The sequence below is a fragment of the Lepisosteus oculatus genome, chromosome 4, assembly GCF_040954835.1.
Source record: "Lepisosteus oculatus isolate fLepOcu1 chromosome 4, fLepOcu1.hap2, whole genome shotgun sequence".
In the NCBI taxonomy this organism is placed as follows: domain Eukaryota; kingdom Metazoa; phylum Chordata; class Actinopteri; order Semionotiformes; family Lepisosteidae; genus Lepisosteus; species Lepisosteus oculatus.
Window position 1 is genome coordinate 2,959,915 of NC_090699.1, and position 6,588 is coordinate 2,966,502.

The 6,588-nt window shown below is 52.1% G+C and overlaps 1 protein-coding gene across 1 annotated transcript in view; it reads right to left on the reverse strand.

Moving 5' to 3' along the window:
* LOC138238042 (E3 ubiquitin-protein ligase TRIM39-like) overlaps positions 1 to 6,588 on the reverse strand; it is a 160,000-nt gene that overhangs the window by 75,870 nt on the left and 77,542 nt on the right. The gene's annotated exons all lie outside the window — the stretch shown is intronic.

Consider the following 6,588-nt stretch of genomic DNA (forward strand, 5'->3'; position numbering starts at 1 on the left):
AGATGACTACAGACCCTAATACAGACCCCAGAGACACTCCTCACACAGAGAGATGAACACAGACCCTAATACAGACCCCAGAGACACTCCTCACACAGAGAGATGAATACAGACACTAATACAGACCCCAGAGACACTCCTCACACAGAGAGATGAACACAGACCCTAATACAGACCCCAGAGACACTCCTCACACAGAGAGATGAACACAGACCCTAATACAGGCCCCAGAGACACTCCTCACACAGAGAGATGAACACAGACCCTAATACAGACCCCAGAGACACTCCTCACACAGAGAGATGAATACAGACCGTAATACAGACACCAGAGACACTCCTCACACAGAGAGATGAACACAGACCCTTATACAGACACCAGAGACACTCCTCACACAGAGAGATGAACACAGACCCTAATACAGACCCCAGAGACACTCCTCACACAGAGAGATGAACACAGACCCTAATACAGACCCCAGAGACACTCCTCACACAGAGAGATCAATACAGACCCTAATACACATCCCAGAGACACTCCACACACAGAGAGATGAGCACAGACCCTAATACAGACCCCAGAGACACTCCTCACACAGAGAGATGAATACAGACCCTAATACAGACCCTAGAGACACTCCTCACACAGGGAGATGAATACAGACACTAATACAGACCCCAGAGACACTCCTCACATAGAGAGATGAACACAGACCCTAATACAGACCCCAGAGGCACTCCTCACACAGAGAGATTAAGACAGATCCTAATTTAGATCCTAGTGAAACTCTTAACTCAAAAAGATTAATTGCAATACTAATAAAGGAATACACCTACTGTATTCAGAATTGACATGTGAAGATAAATGCTCACAGAAGACACCCTTTCATGGTATTATACAGTAGCAGTGGCAGTACCCTTGCTTTCATCCACTGGTGGAGTGGAGTGTGAATCACAGGGAGGTGTGATGTTGCTTGTAGAAAATTCTGCTTTGATACGCCACCCAAACTCTCTTCCTAAAAGAGTGAGAAGAATTAATACACACACACCGACTGGACACTCCAGTACATTAACACTGCACTGAGAGAGAGAGGGGTTCATACAGACACACTGACTGGACACTCCAGTACATTAACACTGCACTGAGAGAGAGAGGGGTTCATACAGACACACTGACTGGACACTCCAGTACATTAACACTGCACTGAGAGAGAGAGGGGTCAATACAGACACACTGACTGGACACTCCAGTACAGTAACACTGCACTGAGAGAGAGAGGGGTTAATACACACACACTGACTGGACACTCCAGTACATTAACACTGCACTGAGAGAGAGAGGGGTTAATACAGACACACTGACTGGACACTCCAGTACATTAACACTGCACTGAGAGAGAGAGGGGGGTTCACACACACACTGACTGGACACTCCAGTACATTAACACTGCACTGAGAGAGAGAGGGGTTAATACACACACACTGACTGGACACTCAAGTGTAAGGTCCGCACACTCAGCATGTTAACTTGCAGGAGAGAGGAGCCTGTAGACTCTGTGTCTCTCAGGTCTCTCACTGTCTCACAGGGCTGAGACTGAGGAAGATCTTCCTTCACAGCTGCTGACAGGCAGGCCCTGCCCTCTATAGGCTTGGACCTACTGCACATCATGTAAACTGTAATATCACTCCTGCAGTATCACTCACTCCTACAGTATCACACACTCCTGCAGTATCACACTCTCCTGCAGTATCACTCCTGCAGTATCACACTCTCCTGCAGTATCACTCATGCAGTATCACTCACTCCTGCAGTATCACACTCTCCTGCAGTATCACTCCTGCAGTATCACACACTCCTGCAGTATCACACACTCCTGCAGTATCACTCCTGCAGTATCACACACTCCTGCAGTATCACTCCTGCAGTATCACACACTCCAGCAGTATCACACACTCCTGCAGTATCACTCACCCCTGCAGTATCACTCCTGCAGTATCACACACTCCTGCAGTATCACACTCTCCTGCAGTATCACTCCTACAGTATCACACACTCCTGCAGTATCATTCCAGCAGTATCACTCACTCCTGCAGTATCACACACTCCTGCAGTATCACTCCAGCAGTATCACTCACTCCAGCAGTATCACACACTCCTGCAGTATCATACACTCCTGCAGTATCACTCCAGCAGTATCTCTCACTCCTGCAGTACCACACACTCCTGCAGTATCACTCCTGCAGTATCACACACTCCAGCAGTATCACTCCTGCAGTATCACACACTCCTGCAGTATCACACTCTCCTGCAGTATCACACACTCCTGCAGTATCACACACTCCTGCAGTATCACACACTCCAGTAGTATCACACACTCCTGCAGTATCACACACTCCTGCAGTATCACACACTCCTGCAGTATCACTCCAGCAGTATCTCCCACTCCTGCAGTATCACTCACTCCTGCAGTATCACTCACTCCTGCAGTATCACTCACTCCTGCAGTATCTCTCACTCCAGTAGTATCACACTCTCCTGCAGTATCTCTCACTCCAGCAGTATCACACTCTCCTGCAGTATCTCTCACTCCTGCAGTATCACTCCTGCAGTATCACTCACTCCAGCAGTATCACTCACTTCTGCAGTATCTCTCACTCCTGCAGTATCACTCACTCCTGCAGTATCACACTCTCCTGCAGTATCTCTCACTCCTGCAGTATCACACTCTCCTGCAGTATCACACACTCCTGCAGTATCTCTCACTCCAGCAGTATCTCTCACTCCTGCAGTATCACTCCTCAGTGTGACTCACGTATGTGTGCCGTGTGTCCAGGCTGAGTCTCAGGGTGTGTCTGCTCAGGCTCAGGCAGTGCGCCACACTCTCTCTGCGTCTCTCCCTGTCCGGCCGGCTCCTCCGCGCCAAGCCCCCCCCTCTGGCCTCCCTGCCCCCCGGCTCGGGCGCAGCCGTAGGGTCCCCCTGCCCTCTCACTCCTGGGGCGCTCAGCGCTGGGCTGGACTGGTTCTTGGGGTGCCAGCTGGCGCTGGTCAGTGGTGATGTGGACCCCAGGAGTAGGCAGGAAAAGAGCATGTGGAGTCCTGGAGAGAGAGAGTCAGTGTCAGTCAGTGTGTCAGTCAGTCAGTGTGTCAGTCAGTCAGTGTGTGAGTCAGTCAGTGTGTCAGTCAGTCAGTGTGTCAGTCAGTCACTCAGTCAGTCAGTGTGTGAGTCAGTGTGTCTGTCCGTCAGTGTTTCAATCACTCTGTCAGTCAGTCAGTGTGTCAGTCAGTCACTCAGTCAATCAGTGTGTGAGTCAGTCAGTGTGTCAGTCAGTCAGTGTGTCAGTCAGTCACTCAGTCAATCAGTGTGTGAGTCAGTGTGTCAGTCAGACACTCTGTCAGTCAGTGTGTCAGTCACAATGTCAGTCAGTCAGTGTGTCAGTCACAATGTCAGTTAGTCACTGTTACAATCTGTCACCTTGTCAGTCAGTGTGTCAGTGAGTCAGTGTGACAGTTAGACACTGTGTCAGTCAGTGTGTCAGTCAGTCACTGTGACAATCTGTCACCCTGTCAGTCAGTGTATCAGTGAGTCGGTGTGTCATTCAGATGGTGTGTCAACCAGGCAGAGTGTCAATCAGTCAGTCTGTCGGTGTGTCAGTCAGTCAGTGTGTTATGCAGTCACAGTGTCAGGCAGTATATCGATAACTCAATATCGAAGTAGAGACCAATTAATCAATTTAGCAATTAACCAATGAACTTTCATGTATCAGACAATTTTAGATAAATATAGAGCAGAAAAACAAAGTAACTCGTTAATAAATGCAAGAAAAACAATGAGAAGAATATTAATTACCAGGGACGCTCCATCTTGAGATCTTCATCACCAGTCGTCTGCTGCTCTCCTGAGAGTGTGCTGCTCCCAGCCTTCCACTGTCTCTCTGTCCGTCTCTGCACAAGGCCTGTGTGTCCCTCAGTCTGTCTCTCTGTCTGTCTCTGCACAAGGCCTGTGTGTCCCTCAGTCTGTCTCTCTGTCTGTCTCTGCACAAGGCCTGTGTGTCCCTCAGTCTGTCTCTCTGTCCGTCTCTGCACAAGGCCTGTGTGTCCCTCAGTCTGTCTCTCTGTCTCTGCACAAGGCCTGTGTGTCCCTCAGTCTGTCTCTCTGTCCGTCTCTGCACAAGGCCTGTGTGTCCCTCAGTCTGTCTCTCTGTCCGTCTCTGCACAAGACCTGTGTGTCCCTCAGTCTGTCTCCCTGTCTGTCTCTGCACAAGGCCTGTGTGTCCCTCTGTCTGTCTCTCTGTGACTCTCTCTGCCCCTCAGGCTGTGAGCATCTTCTGTCTGTCTCTCTGTGTGTCTGTGTCTCTCCCTGCTGTCAGGCTGCCAGGATCGCTGGTCTCTGTGTGTCTCTGTGTGTCTCTGTCTGTCTGTGTCTCTGTGTCTCTCCCTGCTGTCAGGCTGCCAGGACCGCTGGTCTCTGTGTGTCTCTGTGTGTCTCTGTCTGTCTGTGTCTCTGTGTCTCTCCCTGCTGTCAGGCTGCCAGGATCGCTGGTCTCTGTGTCTCTCTCTGCCCCTCAGGCTGTGAGCATCTTCTGTCTCTCTGTCTGTCTGTGTCTCTGTGTCTCTCTCTGCTGTCAGGCTGCCAGGATCGCTGGTCTCTGTGTGTCTCTGTGTGTCTCTGTCTGTCTGTGTCTCTGTGTCTCTCTCTGCTGTCAGGCTGCCAGGATCGCTGGTCTCTGTGTCTCTCTCTGCCCCTCAGGCTGTGAGCATCTTCTGTCTGTCTCTCTGTCTGTCTGTGGCGGGTTTATATACATTCGTGGGGAGGCAGGGGAACCTGTGGGACTCTGAGCGTCTGTGTGCGAGAATCACAGCTGGACTTTTGCAGGGGGATATCGCAGTTTCACTTTCACTCTGACAGGCAGAGGAACACAGACAGACACAGAGGGGAGAGGGAGAGACAGGCAGAGGAACACAGACAGACACAGAGGGGAGAGGGAGAGACAGGCAGAGGAACACAGACAGACACAGAGGGACACAGAGGGGAGAGGGAGAGACAGGCAGAGGAACACAGACAGACACAGAGGGACACAGAGCGGAGAGGGACTTCAAGTCAGCTGGAAACAGACACAGGGAGACAGGGAGAGACAGGCAGAGGAACACAGACAGACAGACAGAGGAACACAGACAGACAGATAGACAGAGAGACAGACACAGGTAGACAGGGAGAGACAGGCAGAGGAACACAGACAGACAGACAGAGGAACACAGATAGACAGACAGACAGACAGAGAGACAGACACAGGGAGACAGGGAGAGACAGGCAGAGGAACACAGACAGACAGACAGAGGAACACAGACAGACAGACAGATAGACAGAGAGACAGACACAGGTAGACGGGGAGAGACAGACAGAGGAACACAGACAGACAGACAGAGAGACAGACACAGGTAGACGGGGAGAGACAGACAGAGGCAGACAGACAGACAGACAGACACAGGTAGACAGGGAGAGACAGACAGAGGAACACAGACAGACAGACAGACAGACAGACAGACAGAGGAGCAGGCAGAGAGACAGAGGAACAGGCAGAGAGACAGAGGAACAGGCAGAGACAGACGATGACTGCAGAAGATGACTGGAAAGATGGAGGGAGAGCCGAGTAGAGACCAGGATTTCTCAATCGCGAGTACTTCCCACTCTGAGAGTCCGGGGAGGAGTCCCTGTGACAGCACTCCACAGCGCCCCCTGCAGGCCAAACTCTCACACTGCTGCAGAAGTGAGCTCAGGAGACCCTCCTGTCCAAGGTGACAGGGAATTAATTCCTTGCCCTTATATAGCGCCTTTCTGGACGCCCCGCTGGTGGTGGGGATCCCCTCCAGCAGCAGCAGTGTGGAGCCCCACCAGTGCGCTCACACACAGCAGCTCTCAGGGCGAGGAGGACAGGTCAGAGGTCATTAGGAGACCAGGGAGTGAGTGGGCCAGGACACTGGGGTAACAGCGTGTAGTCAGCTGGTCAGTGTGTCCGTGTCCAGTCCTGTTTCAGGTGGGCTGGTCAGTGTGTCCGTGTCCAGTCCTGGTCCTGGAGGGGACAGTGTGTCTCTGCAGCAGGGCTGTCCAGTCCTGTCCTGGAGGGGTCAGTGTGTCTCAGTCCAGTTCTGGTCCTGGAGGGGTCAGTATGTCTGTGTCCAGTCCTGCTCTGGAGGGGTCAGTGTGTCTGTGTCCAGTCCTGTTCTGGAGGGGTCAGTGTGTCCGTGTCCAGTCCTGTTTCAGGTGGGCTGGTCAGTGTGTCCGTGTCCAGTCCTGTTTCAGGAGGGCTGGTCAGTGTGTCTGTAGCAGGGTTGTCCAGTCCTGGTCCTGGAGGGGTCAGTGTGTCTCAGTCCAGTCCTGGTCCTGGAGGGGTCAGTGTGTCTGTGTCCAGTCCTGTTCTGGAGGGGTCAGTGTGTCTGTGTCCAGTCCTGTCCTGGAGGGGTCAGTGTGTCTCAGTCCAGTCCTGGTCCTGGAGGGGTCAGTGTGTCTGTGTCCAGTTCTGTCCTGGAGGGGCAGGACAGTGAAGCTTGAACCCGCAGACCTTTGTGTCTCTGTGTCTCTGTGCCCGTTGT